Raw genomic sequence first — 23,510 nt, 5'->3', positions numbered from 1 at the left:
TGTAATATGCACAGTTAACATGTGGCCATTTTTTACTATGTCTGATCCTAATAAGATCATCTGGGCCTACAGGATGGAGGTTATATTAACAGATTCTTGTTTTCTACGATAGATATTATAATATGTCAGCCACTTAGTTAACCTATTAGGTCATAGTCTGGGTCCTAACACATGTGATTCTTTCCCTCAGATCCGGGATTCCAACCCGGAATCTACGTCATTATAGACCGACACATTACCCGTTCGACTATCGTGGGCATTAATAATACTTACCTTGTAATATTATATTATTATCTATTTGAGTATTTGCTTATAAATTGTGCATGCATATTAGTCTTGAATGTACTCGGTTTTTTTGGTTTCCATGCAAATGATATCTGTATAATTAGCTTTGATCATTGATTTACATAATAATACGCTTTTATGAACGCAACAAATTCATTCCAATGATAGCCATAAACAATTTCAGGAACGTCTGAAAACTATTCCTTTTGTTGGTTATATTTTTTATTAGTTATTTAAATATTTCGTTAATTTCTTCAAAAGAAAACTATACCAGGTACTTAGGTACTATATCTTACGATACTCCAAAAGTCAATAGAGATCCACTTAGTTACGTATGTTTTTTCGACTTACATGGGGTGTGTAAATGTAAACTTTATGTATTCCTAATAACTATTTTAGAAATCGAGAATATCATCTGTTTGTTCTCCCAATTTGCAGAATTAACCTGTCATTGGTAATAATAATTGACCAGGCAGTAATTAATGTGTTTATCCAAATTGCTTCGGGAAGGAGACTAATAAATAAAGAAATCTCCAATTGAAGATCTACAAACCTTGTATATAATAAGCAAGGTCAATAATAAATGCAACTCCCATATAAAAAAAAAAAAAAAACATTAGCTTCACGACCGTAACAGCCGAAAAAATCGGAAAACTATCGAACGCATTATTTTGTGTTGTTTTAACCGCTGGAAGGTTACACAATATATTAAATCTTGTCAATTTTTCGCTTAGAAAAGAAAAATATTTTTTATTTTAAATCAAAGATAAACTTACAATTGTAAAAAATGTAATAAAAAACATCGATTTTTATAAAAAATATAAATATGTATGTCTTAAAATCCTTTTTATTTATATCGATGAAAAATCGATGTTTTTTAAAATAGATATAAAAAATATTAAAACTATGAATAAGTCAAAAATCGCTTAGGTGAAAACTTAATAAACTAAATTCTATATCTAATAATCTAAATATCTAATAATAGGGTGCGGTCCAATTCAACAAATTCACATTTTATTACATTTTTTACAATTGTAAGTTTATCTTTGATTTAAAATAAAAATTATTCTTCTTTTCAATGTTTTCAGATACATATTTATTAATTAATACAGTTGAAATTGTAAATTATCAAAAAAAATCTCAAATTGCAAGATTCGTATTTTTTCGCTAGGTGCCTCTTTAAAAACGGCTCAGTAAAGGCTTCACCTTAATAAAAAGAAAATAGTTTATTAAAATTCCTATTACAATATATTGTATAATTATGTAGCGTTGTAAGTTAATATACCTACTCATGGAGGTACTTGAAAATAAACTGTTTCATTCATACATTGAATTTAATAAGCGGGGACGGATCCGTCATAAAACCAGATGTCCTGGCTACTTTGTTTAGGAATACGGCGTCAAGAAGATGTACGATACGTGGTTCAAATACAAATTGTAAATATATAAAACTATACGAGATTTTTCTTGAAAAGTATCAGGCAAACATATCGAATCCGCGGTGGAATATTTTGTCAACATCATAAAAGTTTTGGTACGTTTTGATCATTTTAATATAATATATTATAATAAAATTTATGACCGTGTTACTGAATCATCGTCTTATTCAAATCTTGATATTTTTCTTCTTCTTTCTTTTGCCATATCCGCCCCTTAACTGGAGCATATGGACACCACGTGGCGCCTCCAAGAATCCCTGTCGCTCGCCAGTTTTCTTGATTTGTTCCAGGTCAAACCAGCATCCCGTAGCTCCGCCGTATACACTCTTTAGATTGTATTTAGCGGCCTTCCAGGACGCCGGAATCCGGTCGGCTTGAAGAACAGGCAAGTCAGGTTGAAGTTCTCTTCTGGCATCCGCAGCACGTAGCCGAGCCAGGTCCAACGTCGTCTCTTCACTTTCAGCGTGATGAGAGACTGCTTGGTGCGTTCTCTTATCTCCTCGTTGCTCCTAAAGTCATACCACCCGCACACCCAGTATTCGTCGCAAACATCTGTTTTTGAAGCCCAGTATACGGTTGCTCTGAGCCTTCGTAAGGTGCCATGATTCGCTACCGTAAAGCAGCACCGTCAGAATGCAAGCGTCGAATAGGCGGAATTTGGTTTTGACCGAGTACAATCGTGATATTCAATATACGGATACAGAGGACACTCAATGTCACTGAGACTAGTCAGTCCAATCCTTAGACTATAGATACATCGTACAACCGTTTTATGTTATCTCTAAACCACCACGTACCACGGTCTATGTTTGTTATTTAAATTTTGTATCAACAATATATAAATTATTTTGGTTGCTCAGAATATAAGTTTGGTGCGCTAGGCCAGTGGTCGGCAAACTCATTAGTCAACAGAGCCAAATACCAACAGTACAACGATTGAGATTTCTTTTGAGAGCCAAATTTCTTAAACTTACTATATAGGTAGGTACACTGTTAACGTGATATCATTCATATTACATAATGATCTGATTTATTAATATGAGACAGGAATACTATTCCAGGTATTAAAAATCATCATGTCTTCCTTCTCCAGGTCTTTCAAAGCAGACTACTAAACTTTTGCTGTGAAACATGTTGACATTTGTTTTTTCCAACATATAATGTAGATGTATATGGGATATTCTAATTTAGAGCTCCATAATTCTTTATCCATAAGCTTTATCTATAATAGAGTTGATAATTTTAATCACCAATTCCATAACTTTGCAAATGTCTGCGCACAAAGCTCACTTGACAAATGGTGCAATGCAGTGGCGGCCGGTGATAATAATATTAGGGAGTGCAAATAAAGACATGCACTTTTCTTTTCATGGTATTGAAAAAAAATCTGTAATAGCCTCCGTGGTGGAGATAGGCGTATGCTAAACGACGCTTACATTCACGGACAGCATTTTTTTGTTGCCAAAGTTACAGAGTTCACGCCTCTGGTATGATAAGTATGATGCAAAAAGCAATAGGTACCTACACACCTTTTTCGATTTTTATTGTACCTAATTACACTTCATATATGCCGACATAGTCACCACGTTTGTCACTCGTAACTTCCATAAATCGTAACTGATGTAAGTATTTTAGACATGTGTCATAGATAAAAGCCGCAAAATCCTCATTTGTCATCCCACATTATTTTCATATACGCGCTGTATCATTTTTATAAATACTAGGCATGGATCATTAATTTTCCAACAGAATATCACTTGTGTTAAAAATTTGCTACTTTAGTACACCTCAACTCCAGAATTGCACTCCAAATGGGACTGATTTGAAAGACATTCAAGGTCAAAAATAATAGTAAGTATAATTAGGTATATTTTATGTATTATGTTACTGACTTAATTTGCTGTAGATTTATATTAAAATTATTTAGTTTAAATTATTGTTTAATTATTAATAATTGTCTAATCGATATTTTGATTGATTCAATATTAACACGGAGCATTTACCTCATAACGTATGAAATAATAATATACCTAGTATTTTTAAATACTGCGCGGGAACCTTTTACCTACTTCATACGTACGTACAATAATATTATTATAAACGCGCCAGTAAATCGCGACATCTGTTGGTTATACTTGAAGCACTAGGAGGGAGGACATTGCACAAAGCAAGCTAAAAATTGTACGTTTAGTGAGGTACATATCGGCAGCATGCAAAAAAAATCGTCTACGGTCGGGCAGCACAGATCCTCTTTCGAACATTCAACAAATAATATATGAAAGACGTACATGTATGCAGGCATCCAGCTCAGCGGCCGGTTAAAATACGCCAGAAATACGTACGTGGATACGCGTAGCGGGCGGGCGACAAATTAAAGATATTTTACAATAATTAATTATTACAATATGTAGGTATTTGAATACGTACATATTATAACATAATAATTTGGGAGATCAGTGCACATTTGCTCCTATACAAGAGCCGTCCCTGGTGCAATGGTAAGCAAGTATCTCGTGATTATTTTTTCTTTAAAAATAGTAGCAACAACCCCTTTTCTTACGCCGGTCATACTTAACGCCCCGCCCCGTCTGTTGAAATTGACACAATTTTATCGAGTGGAATATAATGTTTTTCCATACACTCAATTACAGCATTTGCAATATCCTCTCCACGTGTTCGATATTTGAGTGGCAATAATCCTACAAGTTCTTCTTTATGACCTGTAGATGAAATAAATCGTACAAAACGTGAAACTTGTGCTGTATCATTTATGTCACAAGACTCGTTAACTGCTATTGATAAAGCTGAAACCAATTTAAGATCTTCTACTTGCTAGTTGGTTATATTCGAAGACATTTTGACTGTTATATCTTTCACTGTTTTAGCCCGTACGTGGTAATTTCTGGCAGAGCCACACCCAAGGGGCCAAAGAGCCACATGTGGCTCGCGAGCCGTGGTTTGCCGACCACTGCGCTAGGCGAACATGTACATTTTAGTACAGAATAGAATTCTGGAGCAATGCGCCTCCAAATAAGAATCACTATTTATATGAACAATCATGAACCAACATGGAATGTAGAAAAATAGACTTCTCGATACGTCAAAATAGTTGTTGAAGGAAGCTAAAACCCATTCAAGATAGTCGAGTACCAGGTTTATTCACCAAGTGTTTGAAGTTAGGTTAGACTTCGCTGTTGATGTAAAAATGAGACATTTTTGTTTCGTGTGAATTTTAGCCATTTTGTTGCCTGTTCCCCCTTTTTGCGGAGAGGATGTTTTTTATTGTTGTCAAGTACAAACAAAAGAGTTAATGTGGGCGATTTTGTATTTTGTGGTCCATATTATCGGGAAAACCCCTCTATGATATTGGGGGATTTGCGAAGATAGAGTGCTTCAGAGAGTTTATTAATAAAAAATCAAATTTTACGGATGCATATTTTTTTAAACATCGTAATTATGCCATCATCATCAGTTTCGACCATCACACAGGTCTTCAGGCCTTACGTATTTTGCTAGTGGCTCCCACTACAGTGCGCAACAACGCGTAATCGCACAGTAGTCAAACAATGTCTAACATCTAGCTCATCTAGTTTAATAAATTGGCTCTCCTTGAGATCTGAAAACGGATACACTATATTCACAGAGTCAAACTACAAGCTAAGAACATTATCAGACTCTCTTTGTATCCCTATATGCTCATAATTATTGTATTGTATAAACTACTTGAAAGTTGTTCATCATCAAAAAGGGTCCATCTACTATCGAATAAAAGCTTCTTCTAGCTCCTCCCATTCTTATCGGTTGCTGGTTTTTTGCTACCACGTAAATCCACTGAACTTTATGAGTTCGTCTATCCAACGGGTTTCAAGACATCCATGTGTTAGTTTAGTCCCTCTAGTAAACGATGGCCGAGTGGCTCAAATGCCGGCCTATAGAGTCAAGGGTTCCAGGTTCGAATCCTGGGTCTGGCAAGTACACATATTGTTTTTCAATTTGTATATGAGTCAGAGTATGGACCTAATAGGTTAAGCAAGTGGCTGAGATCTATTTCCCGTAAAAACAAAAATCTGTCATTGAAGTTAAAGTCCCTCCACCAAGCCCGCCCCGTACCACCCTCGTCTTAATCGAGAGTATCACGGGACCCGTCAATTGGTGATGTGAAGCATTTAAGAATTGCCCTGGGAGTGTCCTGGGAGAAGATGCCCAAGACTTAGATTGCTACGCTCAAAGTGAGCTCTGACTGAGTTTACTGAGTTTACTCTAATGCAAAGTGCCAGGGAGAGAAAAAGCACATGGAAATTACTAAAAAGAAAATGAAGCTACTTGTTTATTAAATTAAAGAACGAAGCTAATCATACAGGCAGCAAAATTTATGTGAAGAGATATTCACGCCCGTAGTAAGACGCCGCAAATTTTTTGAAAGCAAGATAATTGGCCTTAGTAGCAACCAGGTCGGACGGGCCGATGGGTCCAACAGCTGGTTGGACCGACCTGAGCATTTCCTCCCGTTCGGAGCACATACTCAGACACTCCCATAGGATGTGGTTGGCATCCTGTATTTCCCCTCCGCATGGACATGATACAAACCTCCACTCTGTGGAGGCCCATAATATGATCCTGTTAGGATCGGACATGGTCGAAAGAAAAGAAAAGAAAAAGGTACCGCTGTATAACGGTATTCGTCCAGCGGTTGTCCACTCGCTCAGCGACATACATGCCCAGCCTATTTCCATTTTATCTGCTTAGCGACATCTATCACATCGCCAACTATTGTCTACTTCTTTATCCATTGATTTATTTTGTAGTCTTTCCGTGTTATGCCTTGCGCTACTCGTAATTTTTGAATTTCTCTTACATTAAGACTCCATGTTTCACACGCATCATGAGCGCTGGTAACACACATTGGTTAAACACTTTACGCTTAATGCACATCGAGAAGTCATTTTTGCAGATAAATGCAGGCTCCCAATGTAGAGTATACGTTTTATAACTACACTTGCACTTTTTATTACACTGATACACCTATTTGCCTGATTACCTCGCATCATATTAGATCGAATGCTATTCACTTGTATTAATATATGTAGTAATAAATAAATAAATAAATATGTAAATATATAATATATGTAAAAATTTAATTTTTATATTGATTATTGAATCGATCTTAAATGTGAATTTATATAAACATTAAAAGAAAACTTTACTATACCTCTTATGCAGTCATTTTTCTATTTATTCATTTTATTCTTGACTGACTGTCTTAATCCATAAAAGCGGATATTGTAATTATGATTAATATTAATATTTTTTTAAACTGCGGACACCTTAGGCTTAGGAGATACCACCTGGTGGCCATGTGCTCCATTGTACAACATGAAAAAGGAAGTAAAAATAATAAATATTGTAGCGTTCAGTTCTTATTGCATATCTGTTATCCAATTTTGCTGTTTATTGAAGCTGTTACAATAACAAATGGGCCATGATGAAAATAATGGTTTTTTATTAACTTTATCATCATTTGCCGATGGAAATGTATTGTCTCTTATGTTATTAAAAATCTATAAAAAACCGTGGATAATCCGCCTACGATATTTCTTCGATCTGTACAAATAAACAAAACATGTCCCGTTTTCGTATGAGAAGCGAACGATTTCGACAAAATATTATGTTCTCCATAGATAAATGAGAATTAAATAATATGATACTTTTTACTTCTTCGTGGGTTCATTTACAATTCGTATATACTGGCAAATATTAATTTTCATGTTCCCACCAATATCACTCGTAGCTCCACGGTCTTCAAGATACCTCGTCGCAGGACAGATGTTATGTTTCACGATGCTGTGTATCGTGCAATTAGCTTATTTGATGGCACCATAAAGGTTGATTTGTTTTTTATTAACTATATAATGTTCGTGAACGTATTAAATAGGCTAAATTTATAATTGTATAAATTATCACATTTCATTAATATTTACACATGCTGTCCTTTTATTGTTATTTGTAATTAAGATATTTTTATACGAGTACATTTGTATTTATTATGTATTATGGCGCATTGGCCAATAGCTGTAATGCCGTAATACTCTTTTTATAAATAAATAAATAAATTATTGAGACGGCACTACAACGAGACGCATGAATTAGGAGTTTTTATATTCATATAATGGCAACATTGACGCTTATTGTGTTCCATGCTGTAATATCGATGATAATATGGCAGGATTGCATTTGCGCCGGCGAATCAGCAGGAGCGTCGCCATATTGGATTTATTCAATTGATCGAGAGTGAAAAGATCGATCTTCCTCTCTTAGTTCTTGAACGTTCGGACCGTCAGGATATCTTAGGACGAGGCGTCTTGACAGGGTTCACAATGCAATACAATCGTGACACGAAAGTATAATGCGTCAATTACATTGAGCTACTTTACGAGCTGGTTGTTGGCGAATTTACAATCTGCCTGTAAAGTCGCCCAGTGTCATCATCGAACAAGCTAACAAGCAGAATCTACCGAGAAAAGTTGGAAGCCGGTCAACTTTACACTCTACACGCCGGCATGTGGGCCTACTGCGTCTGCGCAGTAGAGCGTAGTAGCGACCTCCCGGTAAAAAACGAACTACGTTCTCTCAAAATAGTCGCTAGCTTGTTGGCTTCTCAGCGAATGGAAAGTTTTGTGTGTCATCATCACAATCGCAGTAGCCGAATTCGCCAACAAACAGCTCGTAAAGTAGCTCAATGTAATTGACGCATTATTAAAAATAAAAGAAAACATACCTAAACGTGTACTTAACATATATTTTGAAAACATCTCAAAATACATTATAAAAAAATCTTACACAAAAAATAAACACAAGTATATTTGAGGATAACATATGTCAATAGGGAAACAACTCAAAAAATCTTGTTCCAAGATAATTGCGTTTGAATTTTTTGCAGAAATTTACATTTTAATTTTAAAACCTTGATTTTGAGGAAAATGCATGTTTTTTTAATATTAGTTTAGTGGAATTCAGCATATAAATTTTACAGTTTAATAAGGAAAAAACCCGGAAATTTCAGTATATAATGGATTTAATGATTAATCTCAGAAAGGGTTATTCGATTTTATTGACACATTGCAGAAATCTTTCACACTTTTTTACGAAATTATAAAGAGAAGAAATTTCTACATCGAATGGTATTAATATCTCAAAATCTTGAAATTCCTGTGTCCTTATTGAAATGGGGCATCGTCCTGTATAGTACAGAAGCATGAGATAAGTATTATGTTTTTTTACCCTAAACTTCGGCGCCATATTTTTTATGTATCTTGAATGTTACATTCTAAAATTTTGTGGATTATTCGTCGAATAAAAAAAATATGAAAACATACTAGGTACCTACCTAGACAATAGAAATTGTAGGTTACTACAAAATAATAATACGTATATATTATATTTTGATTATTAGTCGATGGCTATTGAAATTTAATTATTTGATGACATTTACTCGTTCGTTGATCGTCCATTGGTCAGTTGCAGAGCGTAGACAAATCGGACGACCTATTGTCCTCGGACTTTTGGCTTGTCAATGAAGCGCCTGCATTACGTTCGTTAGTGTACAGGATGGCGAGCACAAAGAGACCATTATTGAATAAACATTTTGTTATAAATCTACTTAGTAACAGTACCGTATATTTAATATAAACAAGCGCTGAGTTTGTTTATTTTTTAAATAGAAAATACTCAAAATCCCTGTCGGTTTATACAGGGTGGCATTGGTGTTTTGTCTCAGCATTTCGCCTAATCATTAATAAATCACTGCGAACCGAATCGTGAATGTGCTGTTTATTCTTTTGAATGTGAAATCTATGGCGATTAATCAAAGGTTGACAGCGTATCGCCCTGTGTACACAAGTCTTACGCTGAGTTGTATTATATTTCAGGACATTTCAACCGGGAAAATAATGGTTTCTTCGGATGCGATCTAGATTTAAATACAAATTGGTTCCATGAAAAAACAGAACAGTGACAAAACAGAACATGACAAAACAGAACAACGATAAATATAACTACGACCTTTTTGGAAAAAATATAAATTTAATATTGAAATTGACCTATCTCTATTATGTTGATATATTTTTAATAGCACAGATTTTCAATACGCCATAATAAATCAAATTATATACCTAATGTCTGCATTCTTAATCGCTAGAAAGCCTCAAATAAACGGGACTTTACTCGGTGTTGCCGGTAAGCTTAGGATATCTATATGGAATATGTTCAAAATGATTGGGTGACTATGTACAATGAAATTATGACCTAACCTAACCTAACCTAAATAGATTCCACAAAAATTAATGTTTCATTTTTCCCCTGGCTCTTCTGTTTTGTCATGTTCTGGTTTGTCATTTTCTGTTTTGTCCGGTTACCTACAAATTACATAAGGAGCTTTCGAAACAGTAACCTTATAATGGAAGAAAGTAGGAAAATTATGAAATCAGGAAAAAGTATTAGTATATAGGTATCTACGTTATAAGAAATATTTGGAATAATCCAATTCGTCTAGTATTATTTTTAATAAGCACCTTAATTTTAAAATTGTAAACGGTAAAACTCACTGCCCAGATTGTGATGAAAGTGTGATTAATTACCATTCTTTATTTTTTTTCAACAATACAAATTTTGGACCAAGGGTCTATCATCGGAAGTCAGACAGAAATTTAAAATTGTACTGTATTTATTTATTTATTTAAAAAAGACACGTTGAGTACATAACAAATTATTAATTCAGGACGTTCACAATATGACATTTAGAATAAAAATTACAAGTAATCAGTTAGAGAAAAAACAAGGTAGAGAAAAAAAAAACAAAGCAATATTTTATATTTATATTTTTTCCAATACAAATCTTCGATTTATTTTTATATTGTTAATAGAGCGGATCCATGGATTTTTCGATTATCAAGCAAGCACACTGCTGTTAGCGAAATTACGGTCATTGGGTGAGTGACAATCTTATATCTATACCTATATGGAAGAAAACTATCATCAAAGACGCAAACCAATAAATTATCGATTTTTAAAAATATTAGTTTGGGTAATAAAATGGCATTATAAAATTATTCTATAAGTATATTATTATGTACAAAAAAAATCAGGTATTTTGAAAAATGAAATGTTTTTTTTTAATTACCAAAGTATTTTACTTCTAATAAAAATACCAATTAGGTATATTAAAACAAAAAAAAAAAGAAATTTACTGTCCCTCATACTACTTACGTGTCCGAGAATAGAGATAAACACACAAAGTTTCACCACTGTCGCGTGTACTCACCACACATTCATTTAAAAAAATCTAAATATAATATTGTGAACGTCTGTAATTGATAATAATGATATTTTTCATGCATCTTTACAATTTTTTGGACTGACAGGGTGACAAAAATGTTGACGTCTTCAAACGAATGGTAAATGGCCGAGAAGTTCTGCATATTACCAAAACCAGAAAAAACATAATAGTATATCATGAGAGGACGGTACGGCATTCCCCAATCCATTATCCAAGGAAAGATCAATGGTAAATATAGCACAGGATGCTGATATATTTAATAACTAAGTACGATTGCATATTCATCGAACTGTAGCAAACGATGGAATAAAGATCTCCATGATAGTGTCCGATCTCCGTTAGGGGATGGCACAATAAGAAGAAGAAAGTTCATAATTGAGTACATAACATTTTTCCAATTTAATTTTCGTATATTTGTTGGGTCACTCGTGTGTGGTGTACGATGTGTAGGTTGAGGATGATGATAATGACGAAGTCTACGATGTAGCAGGGTGGGATTTATTAGCAGCGTATCGGTACAATAATATATTATACATGATAGTTACTAGCTAAGTGCTCTGATTCGAGTGACATTGAGATAAATTGTTCTTCGTTATTTATACAATAAAAGGTAGTACATTAACATTAAATTCTGTTACATAATCATATTAAACTAAATATAGAGTCAGCGTTTTGAATTGAGTAGCGAAAAGAAATATTATTTGTTATTACAGTTGTAAGAAAATACTATGAGAAATGTTTATTCAGCTAATACACCGTAATGGTATAATGTGCTGTGATATGATGTAATAATACACCGTCTCTAATTTCGCCTATCGACTTGCTGGTCTAGCTGAATTGTTTACTGGAAATGGATCGCTGGGAATATATTCTTCTTCTTCTTCTTTTGCCATTTCCGCCCCTTAACTGGAGCATATGGACACCACGCGGCGCCTCCAAGAATCCCTGTCGCTCGCCAGTCTTCTTGCTTCGTTCCAGGTCAAACCAGCATCCCGTAGCTCCGCCGTATACACTCTGTAGATTGTATTTAGCGGCCTTCCAGGACGCCGGAATCCGGTCGGCTTGAAGAACAGGCAAGCCAGGTTGAAGTTCTCTTCTGGCATCCGCAGCACGTGGCCGAGCCAGGTCCAACGTCGCCTCTTCACTTTCAGCGTGATGAGATGCTGCTTGGTGCGTTCTCTTATCTCCTCGTTGCTCCTAAAGTCATACCACCGCACACCCAGTATTCGTCGCAAACATCTGTTTTCGAAGCTCAGTATACGGTTGCTCTGAGCCTTCGTAAGGTGCCATGATTCGCTACCGTAAAGCAGCACCGTCAGAATGCAGGCGTCGAATAGGCGGCATTTGGTTATATTACTGCAAAGTAATTTGATATTTTTATAAACAATAGATATATGCTATTATTCTGCAGCTACATATTTCATCCAATAAGGGAAGGTTTTCATCCCCCAACTCAATTAAAAACGAACCATTGACGATCGCGGTTGAACATTGCAAAAACCCTGTCGCAGACTTGATTTCATGACTCGAATATTCATTCACGTCTGTTAAGGGGCCTCCATTAATCTTTACTTAAGTAGCTTTTCTTTTTCAATCGAACATAAGCATTGGAAGTGAAAGCATTTTCTCTCTGAATATCATTTGTATGAAAGGCTGTATGACTTACATATTTTTGTGAGATTTTTTCTTAATAAAGTATTTTATATTTAACAATAAGCTTATGGCCACTGACGTAGACGAGTGTACTTGGAATGTTGAACTTTGGTTTAAAATATACTTTGATGCATAGCTTTGAACTATCTCTCATAAAAAAGTGAATTGCTCAAATTTATGAGATGGCTGTTGGAAATTTATTATGGTGTAGTCAGTCGTACATTCTGTGGCAAAGCTAAAACATAAAAAGATAGTGGATTTTATTTATTTTTCTTCATGTCTCACAATAATTTGACATGTGAATAAAGGATTGTCAATTTTTGACTGGACTGGATATGTCCAAGTGTCAGAGCAATACAGGTACAAACTACATCCTCTAAGTTTCATGGACAATTCATATATAAAAACATATTCCAAATATGGTATATTGACACATTTTGCGTTTTGTTTATTACGTTTATATCACCCTCCGAGTTGTTTAATATTCGATAATACAGTTTATTCAGTTTTATTGTATCACATAGATATGATTTTTTTCATATAGACACACGCACCTACGTATATGTATAATTTAATTATTTGGGCTGAGTGACTAAAATTCAGATAACCAGAAACATAGAGTAGTAGTCCAGTAGCGAAGGGTGAAGGTGGGGTGGTAAAATCCGCTCTAAATAGTGCACATTTAACATTGTTAGTCATACGTATTTATTTTTATTGAACTAAGACTACAATTTACAGATGGTGTTGGTTAGTTTTTAAAAATCAATTAAACCCTGCAGAAACTAAACCATAATAGTTTTGGTATACTTTGGGCGAAACGACAAAATTGTGCACACTTTTTCATTCTTACTTATTTGTTTTCGTTGGATTAAGAATACATATAATAGATTATTTATTTTACCTGCCTAAACCAAAATATAATAGATAACAAATATTATTATATCTATAAAATATGTAAAGTTATGTATAATTTAATTGCTTTATTTTTAGATATTTTTAATTTGACTAGTATTTTCTGATTATTATCTATTATGGCTTGGCTTTCGCATGGTTTCATTGAATTTTATAAACTTACCAACACCATCTGTAAATTGTAGTGTTATTTTAATGAAAACAAATACGTATGACTGACAAAGTTTAGTGTGCACTATTTATGGCGGATCTTAACAACCTACTCCACCCTTCGCCACTGAGTAGCACAGTGTTGAATATAGGAAAACGAATGAACCAAAATACGGAATCATACGCGATGTACCTAATAGGGTTTTTCAAAAATCTGAAATACAAAAAATTTGCTGGACATATTATGTATATAGTCAAAAAAAAATTTTTTTTGAACAAATTTAGTCATCCAGCGGTACCCAAGAGTGAAAAGACATCCGCAAGGTATACAATGTATATCCAGTGGCCTATATGTCATATAGGCCACTGGGTCGACGAAATTGTTAAGTTTTGTACCTAGCGGTCAAAGACTTTGGGTCTTGTCAGCATTATTTCGACAGTGTAAGAATTAACAAGAGTGAAAAGACATCCGCAAGGTATACAATGTATATCCAGTGGCCTATATGTCATATAGGCCACTGGGTCGACGAAATTGTTAAGTTTTGTACCTAGCGGTCAAAGACTTTGGGTCTTGTCAGCATTATTTCGACAGTGTAAGAATTAACAAGTCATTTAAACTTACTATCGCACAATCGTCGCATCTACAGCCAGCATACTCGTGATATTATTCGATGGAATCGAAACGTTCGAAGTGCAATAATGCAGAGGCCAGCAGATTTCTCAATTGCAAACTTCATCAACAATGACTCAGAATTTACCAAATATTCGTGCATATAATTAGCAGGTCATAGTTGATGAGTTGCTCAGTCTAAATACCTATTAGTATATCTTAATCTCACTCCGATCAATAAACTTCTTTTCAGTTGCGCCGCACCGCATTCTGTTCCACCGAGACTCGGACTTCGGAACAGTATTATAAGTATTGTAACATAATACTATTGTCACATACTCTTGTACCGACTGTTTACGCTACAAATAAAACTCGTTCCTCCATCCATCGGAGCAACCACCAAATCTCGACTTCTCATCTCTTCTCCTGATGACTCTCCATCTACACCTCCTGGTCATCCCAACCATAGCGGTCTCGTCCCACAACAACGATAAGTTATGTGAAAGTAAGTGGTAACTCAATGCACATTACCTAGAAGAGTGGAATCAACTTAGAGAGGCCTTGATTCAGCAGTGGATACATTTAAATTGATAGTGATGACGAAAAAATATGACTGTCTGGCTTGGGGCCGCTAATACGACCCCGAATATGTCTACGTAAAATGATCATAAATATAGATTTAAAAAAAATCAAGTGAATGTACAGGAAGTCACATATGAAATGATGTCAGAATTTCCAGCGATATATTGCTGTTTGAAAAATTATCCATTTTGTACGTAGTGAAAAATTACGGAAGCAATCATGTGTAAATAAAAACTTTTCAGTTCAGACGAAAAACGGGGGAAAAGTAGCGATTTCTCCCCGCGCAGCGTTCACGGCAAAGAAATCGTATTGAATCAAAATAATCGGTGTACGCATAAGTTGAAATAAATCAAAAGCTTCGATAACGCATGGTCATAAATCTAAATGGAACTCCGCCTTAAGGACGATTCATGAAGAACGAACGATGTATTTAATTAAATAATAAAAATGAATAGTAAACAACAAAATATGCACATTTTGGGCGCCGTTAGAAAACAAGCCGAAGCCAGCGTTTGGCGGTCAAATAAACGGAGTAGTTACAAATTCCTAAAATTAGTTTTGTCATTATTCTATAATTCAAACACGACCTTTTGCCAGAGACATTCATCATCATGCCTGGACTCTCTATACCAAATCCTGGTAATAAACCAATGCCTGCTTTAACCATTACTCGCAAACATATGCTTAGAAATGCCTTCAGAAGGAGATAAGTATCACAAAAGATTATAGAATCAATTAAAATATCTAGGGATGAACAATGAAACTGCAGCCTATTTTTTTCCAATATTTCGTAACCGACTTCATAGTAACATACCCGAATTTGACCGACATGTCTACCAACCTAAATTTTCACCGTTTAACGAATTTAACAATTTTTTTAGATAGCCGCCAATAGCCGTCGATAACCGTCTTGTGTATAGAATGCTTCCCGTGATAATTTGAACCAATGAAAATAATGAAAACGTGCTAAAGTGATAGCTGCGCAGAAAAAACATATTGATCTCTCTAAAATGTATCGATGACGAACTTTTGAAGTATCGGTCAAATGTTGCTGTCATCAGATTCCCAGATTTCAATAATTATAACATTATTAAATCAATTATTTAAATTTAAATTAATTTATTAAATATTAATTTTTCAAGTACAATCAGTACAATCATATAATATGATTTCGTAATGTTTTGAGATAGCGAATCTGCAATTTCATAACATTACGAATTTGTTATATTTTATCATTATTTCATAGTGTAAAAATATGTATAAATATTGGGTCAGAATCGATTGGACATCTCACTCGATTACAAATTTCCGTCAAAGACACATCGCACCGAACTACGGTTATATGTATTAGATTGCATCGAATGTACCATTACAGTTAGGTACCTATTTAACCTTTTTGAAATAGTAAATAAATTCTCGCCTCCTCCATCATGGCCACCACAAAGAGGGGGCTGACAGGGCTTTAGCCTGGGGGCCCGGGCTCAGGAGGGGCCCGGCGTGGCGAGTCGACAAAATAAGTGAGATGAACACACATCACAAATTCTCTCTAATAGGTAGAAAAAAAAGTCTTTTAAAAATATCTTTCATCAATAACGTTTAAACTTATGTGGTTGTACGATAGGTATCGACAATTTTTAATTGTGCATCGATACTCGACTATCCATAATTCAAATGGATGTTTTAAAATATACAAACAACACTAAATATACACATTAATTTTACCGCATACTACGGTTTGGAAAAAGCTACTGTAGAGCTTCACACTACCTTTATCCTAAGCGATAGGTAGGAAAGACCGCCAAAGATCCTAGCCTGGGGGCCCGCTTCAGGATGTGGGGGCCATGTCATCCATCATCACTACCGTCTGTCATCTGCGATACATATCCTCTATCGATTCAAAGAATATCACATGTATACAAGAATACAACAAATCTTCAAAGTATGAACAAGACATGCCTAATTTATTATAGGTGCGCATGTATTCAAATTCATAGAACCGTAATGTGCATACTCTCCCCTATTCAGTTAACCTTATTATTACTGTGGAACGTTTGAGCTGCGAAATCCATATCACGCGTAACTGGTAAGTGATTTTCAAATGGAATAATTTTCATACCCATAAAGTTGTGTGCTTGAGTCCGGGTGATTCAAATGGCTTAAGAGATGCTGGGCTAACCCGTAATTGAGCGTAGATATGGGGTAATGACCAGAGCCGCTTTGAGACATTTTGCCACAGAATCTTTAGCTATCATTTGATGCAAGGGTAAATAAATTAAAGTACTTATTTGAATGGATGAATTTATTTATTTATTGATAGTGATGATAGAAGCCTTCACCAATCGATATCTCGTGTAGTATTTTGATAAATTCAGAACTACATGTGAATTCCACAACCTTATTTTTATATTAAGTCAACACGTATTTCGTATTTTATTAAATTAAGACCAAATTACACTGTCAGATTTTCACGGTTACATGTAAATTGTACATTTTTCCGTGGTACAGTTCGCCGTGAGCTTTCTTATCGGAAAAAGGTGATCGTATACTCGTTTTCCAATTTTATTAGATTTAATATGAATATTAATTCAATTTTCATAGCCGATGTTGGCAAAATTCATGAATAGAAGAATGAAAACCTAACCTAACCTAATCCAACATTAATAATCCAGTATATCGGCTATTTTTTAAATTTGTTTGCCGCTGGTTTCCTGTAAACCGACAAGAACTGTGTTTTATTTAGACATGAATTTTATCTCAGTACTATATGACCCAAAAAAGTTGGGCGGTCTTTAATATACGACTATATATTCCCGATACAACATTTCACGGTGAAGTGAGATACGGAAAACTGTATACGTACAAATTTTCGGACACGGATTTTCACACCGATCGTCTACTACGATTGTCCCTCCGATCAAAATATGTCTGGATCATTTACCGGATTCGTGGGTACTATCCCGAAAGATTCAAAGTGATATTATTCATGACCGGCCAGATATGTGCATATAATTAGCGTTAGAATTTGTCGGTGTAATCTTTCCTTTAGCATGGAAACTATTTACTTTGAGATTTTTGTTAGTTTCCATACCTAATCGGTTAATTATTTGAAAACTCGTTTTTGCATATGAAAAAAAATAGGAAAATTGAATAGTTTTCTCAAGTCAATTGTTATACATGTCGCTCGGCGAGTGTACAACCGCGTGTCAAATGGCGTCATACAGTGGTATCCAAGGGGGGTCTAGGACAATTTGGCGCCGGGACAACTGGACGCCACGCATTTTGAAATTAAATAGACGTTAGGTAGGTACTTATAGGTACAAAAATATTTGATATTATTATTTACACTTATTTAAATTATTATATATTACGATTTAATAGTTGGTGAGAATTTAAATATGCACACGTAAATAATGATTTAATCGTAAGTTCCAACGAAAAAAGAGTTTCTAATTTTATATGAAGCCTCAGCATGGTAATTCTCAATCCGCAATAAAAAAAATATTAAGAGTAAAATGAATTAAAACTACTAAGTAGTAGATAGAAACTGATTAAAATTCCTCGTCTACGTTCTGTATACGTGTCTACGACAGTGCGGCGTCCAATTGTCCTGGTGCCCAGTTGTCCCATTCACTCCAAGGGGCACTAAACGCCCATAGAAACGCCGTAAAACTCGCTGGATAGACGAACTCATAAAGTTCGGTAGATGTACGTGGCAGCAAATAACTAGGGACCGAGAAGAGTGGAGGTAGCTAGAAGAGACTTTCAGCCAGAAGTGGACCGACCCCAGCTGATGGTTATGATGATGATGAATTATTATACTAGTGATCGCCCGCTATTTCATGTATGTGAAATACGGAAATAAAAAATACGACACTCGACGGGACTTGAACCTGTATCCGCTGGATTCGCGCCAGTGTGCTTTTTCAATTAAGCTACGGGCATCTTACTTAATTACTACGATTTAAACTAGTACCTAGTTGTTACATGTTTTTCTAGTGTGTATGAGTTGTTTTCAAATTATGTATGTTCAATATATAGAATGTTACATTCTCAAATCTTGTATCTTATTCGTTGAATAAAACACAAGATTTGTGGCTGTCATCGGATTTCTGTAATCTAGATCTCAATTATAATATTATTTATTAAATATTCATTTTTCACGTACAATCAGTCAGTACCTTTCGTGATGTTATAAGAGAGCGGATCAGCAATTTCATAACATTAGTAGCTGGTCAGAATCGATTGGACATCTCACTCGATTACAAGTTTCCGTCAAACGCACATCGCACCGAACTACCGTTATATTTATTATATTGCATCGATTGTACCATTGTAGTGTAGAAATTTGAAACAGTAAATAAAATCTCGCCTCCTCCATCATGATGAACAACCTATAGCGTATCTCATCTGCAATACCTATCCCCCGCCGAACCAAAGAATACGACAAATAGTTTATTATATTATAAAAATTATAAACTGAGGCCAAAAATATCAGTCAGGCCAATGACACCGGCTTGGTGAAGGCCGATATAAAAAATCAATTATCTTGTTAGTAGATTATGGTCAATCGACTATGTATAAGTCCATAAATAATGTTCACTGGACATAGGTTTATGGAGCGTGCTTAAACGGGATGATAACGTATGGGCTATTGTTAAATGACATCACTCTTATTTTGTATAGAAATAGCTACTTAGTTATGTATATTGTGTATTCATTGGACACTATACTATTATTTGGTAAATACATATGTGATACTCGTATTTATAGTAACTGTACACTAGTTGCTAAAGCGTCAATTACATTGAGCTTCTTTACGAGCTGTTTGTTGGCGAATTTAAAAGCGGGCGATACTGCGATTTGATGATTACACACAAAACTTTCCATTCGCTGAGAAGCCACAAGGCAGCTACTATTTTGACAGAACGTAGTTCGTTTGAGGTTGCTACAGCGCTCTACTGCGCAGACGCAGTAGGCCCATACGCCGGCGTGTAGCGTGTAGAGTTGACCGGCTTTCAACTTTTCTCGTTAGAGTGCTTACAACCTGCTTGTTAGCTTGTTCGATGATTACACTGGGTGACTTTACAGGCAGATTGTAAATTCGCCAATAAACAGCTCGCAAAGAAGCTCAATGTAATTGACGCTTAACCGACTGATTAATACTGAAAAATACTCACCAAATGTGTCGCTACATTTCAAAATCAGCCAAGTCCACCTTTAGGTATTTTTTTTACTTTTTTGTGAATTGCTGAAGAACTACTGCTTTCTAACATTTCTACATTATCAAAATGTGGAATTTATTAATTTTAAATATTCTATACTCGAAATAATATAAAATTTCACCCTTGGGACTGTGTATTTGAGAAAACAAAAAGCTGTTTTTCTCCTATTCATCTATTATGGACTTTGAAATCTAGCGACACAAATAGTAATTTTAAACTTATTTATCCCTACTGCATAAAAATACACAATTAATGAAGATATTATAAGCTTGCTTATCATTTTGGAGAACTAAACACATGTTTTAGAAGACATTCGTAAAGACTGCGATCATTTATGCGACGGAGATTTTTTTTCTTTATCTTTTGACCATGTCCTATCCTAATAGGATCAAATTAATGGGCCTCCACGGATGTTTCTATTAACAGATTTTTTGTTTTGTTTTTACGAGAAATGGATGCTAACAACTTGCTTAACCTATTGGTTATATACTCTGTAAACACAAATTGAAAAATAATATGTATGTGTATTTGTCAGACTCAGAATTCGAACTTAGGATCTACGACAATATAAGTCGACACGTAAGCCGCTCGGCCATCATGGGCGTTTATGCCTAGGTACAATGAACAATAAATTCATCAATTAAAAAAGGAAAACGCTGACTACGCTTGGGTACCGTATGAATAAAAAATAATATACATAGATAGTAATGGAATGATCGTGCGATAGACTGCATCATGCAATACTACATCTATTCTGTGATGGTGTGTTGCGGCAGGGTTGATAACCGGTTGGTTCTTGCGTCAAATTCCATCAAGTACTCTCAGTCTATCTATACTAATGTTAACATCGGCAATATTAACGGGAAAAAAACAAGACCACATCGAGGGTTGTGTGTCCAAGTCCCATTTGGTACGAATATATTTTTTATTTTATTATATAGTAACTATGTTTTAAGGTGTTGTCATGAAAAAAGACAATATCGTGAAAAACCTCAGAAAATAGATACGTAAAAAAATTCAAAAAAAAAAATTGACCGAGTGAGACTCGATCTCACCTTTTTCACTTTCCGGGTGAGTGATTTTGCCTCTAAGCTATCGATCCGCCTGATTCATGCAAATTATTTGTTATACCTATGTTCTAGCTGAGGTACTTCACATTACGCCATATTGGATGTAATCTGCTTTTTGATTAAACAATGTAAATTAAATTACTACATGTATCTAGCGTTATCCAAACATCTGTTATTGACGTTCTTGTAGGTACTTGTAAATAATATATTTTTTTTATTTAATAATGTGAGTTTCTTTATTATATAAAAAAAATGAAAAACTGTATATTTTATAATGTATCGTGAGGTTACCGCAAAAAGTTGGTAAGTCTCGAAATAATGTTATGGAGTAATTGCAATTTGATAGTTTGACATGGCCTTTAAAATCAGGGATAATGCCAATTTATTTGTGCTTTATATCAAATGTCTTTGATTTTTTTTTTCTAGCATATATACACATAGTCCGTTGCTACCGACTACGACGCGACTACGTTATACGACTTACCAATTTTTGGCAGTAACCCCACATATTATGTATGTATATTCAGTATTGAATAAATGAGCACATTGGTATCAAATTGGGACATGAGCCATCTGCAATAATTTACAGGAGAGGTGATTTTTCATTTCATATAAATATTGAAACATAATATAAATAAAAAATACTTGAGTAATGCTTCGAGATTCAGAATCACATTTATTAAGTTAAATATAAGAAATTCATATTGTAAATATTAAATATAATCGTTCAAAATTGCTTATGTCCGCTTTTGACACAAATTTTTGCGTTTGTCCGTGTTTGATACGCAAACGGCTGTACGTGTCCGCCAGTGTCCGCTTTTGATCGAAAGTTTAATGCCGAAATCCCGGCAGCCATGACAGTTTGAGTAGATTCCAGCTCAGCGATTGGAAAGCATGCAAATGTCCCTTGCAAGTGTCCATTTTTGATATTATACACAACCTTTAAACACAAAAATCTCTATGAAAACGACCGTTTTTGATACTGTCAAAGTAATTGTCGAAAAGAGCATCACTAACACTACCAGAATTAATAAAAATATGAATTTAGTGGAGTGTGGCGTATGTCCCAGTTTGATAGCAATGTACTCAAATAATAGTAATTTAAAATTATTGATTAATTTAATAAAACGCATTTGTTAGTACTTATTCCACTTTTATTATTTAATAAATCTGGACCGGTTTCGAAGAGTTGAAAATGTCTCTCTGAGGCGGAGGAAACCGGTCCAGATTTACTAAATAACACAAGTGGAATAAGTACTAAAAAAAATTTGCGTTTTATTAAATTAATCAATAATGGAATGCAGTTCCACCATGAATTGATATTCAACGCAATAAAAGAAAGTAATTTAAAATAAAACGTTTATGTAATAGGACTTACATAATACCGTTGGCCCATGTCCGTAATTCGCTTCTGATAACAGAAACTAAAACACTCGTCACCGATTCCCCAGCGCGCCCCCCTCCGCCCCAATAATATAATCTTTCACCGACGACCAACTTTGAGGAAGCATCCTTCTTGATTCTGGAATGTTCCAAATGGATTATCAGAGATGACAAAGTTTTCGGGGGTCATTAAGGCATCAGTTTGACACATAAAGCTGAGTGAGAGAATTCGGGAAACTATGTACTTCCGGTATAATTGGTTTTAGTGTTATTTGTATGAAAATAGCTGAAATGCTTAATGGCTTGACAAAGAAAGAAATGGATAGTTGCTTCCTGCCAAACTGTACGCGCTACCAGAATTTTAAATAACAGAATATTTCAATATTTCAAATGTCAATTTTTCCATCATGTAGTCTGTAGAATTCACACATGGTCAGGCAGTGGTGCACAACGTATTTGACAGATGGCCGCAGTGGGTGGAAGTGTGTAAACATAATCATATACATTGAAAACAGACAAGGGTTTGCGATGTAATAGAGTTCGCTAAAAACCTCAAAAGGAAATGGGTTGGACACTCAGCTCGAAGAAAGGACAATCGTTGGACAAATTTAGTCATCCAGAGGCATCCAAGAGGTACAAAACGTCCGCAAGGTAGACCTAGAGGCCGCTGGATCGATTAAATGATAAAGATTAAATGATGAAGTGGAACCAACTTGGAGAGGCCTTCACCCAGCAGTGAACAGATTCAGGCTGATGATGATATTGATATAATATACTACACTTGACATAATTTTAATTATTTTTTAATTTAATAGTGTTTGCCACTAATTACTTACTGAGGATATTAGGTACTTACCTATATCACGTGCATTA

This window comes from Rhyacophila brunnea, unplaced genomic scaffold, assembly GCF_057557595.1.
Source record: "Rhyacophila brunnea isolate RB1 unplaced genomic scaffold, BYU_Rbru_1.0 scaffold_19, whole genome shotgun sequence".
Classification (NCBI taxonomy): domain Eukaryota; kingdom Metazoa; phylum Arthropoda; class Insecta; order Trichoptera; family Rhyacophilidae; genus Rhyacophila; species Rhyacophila brunnea.
The sequence above is the reverse complement of the archived record's forward strand: the minus strand, read 5'-3'. Positions refer to the sequence as shown.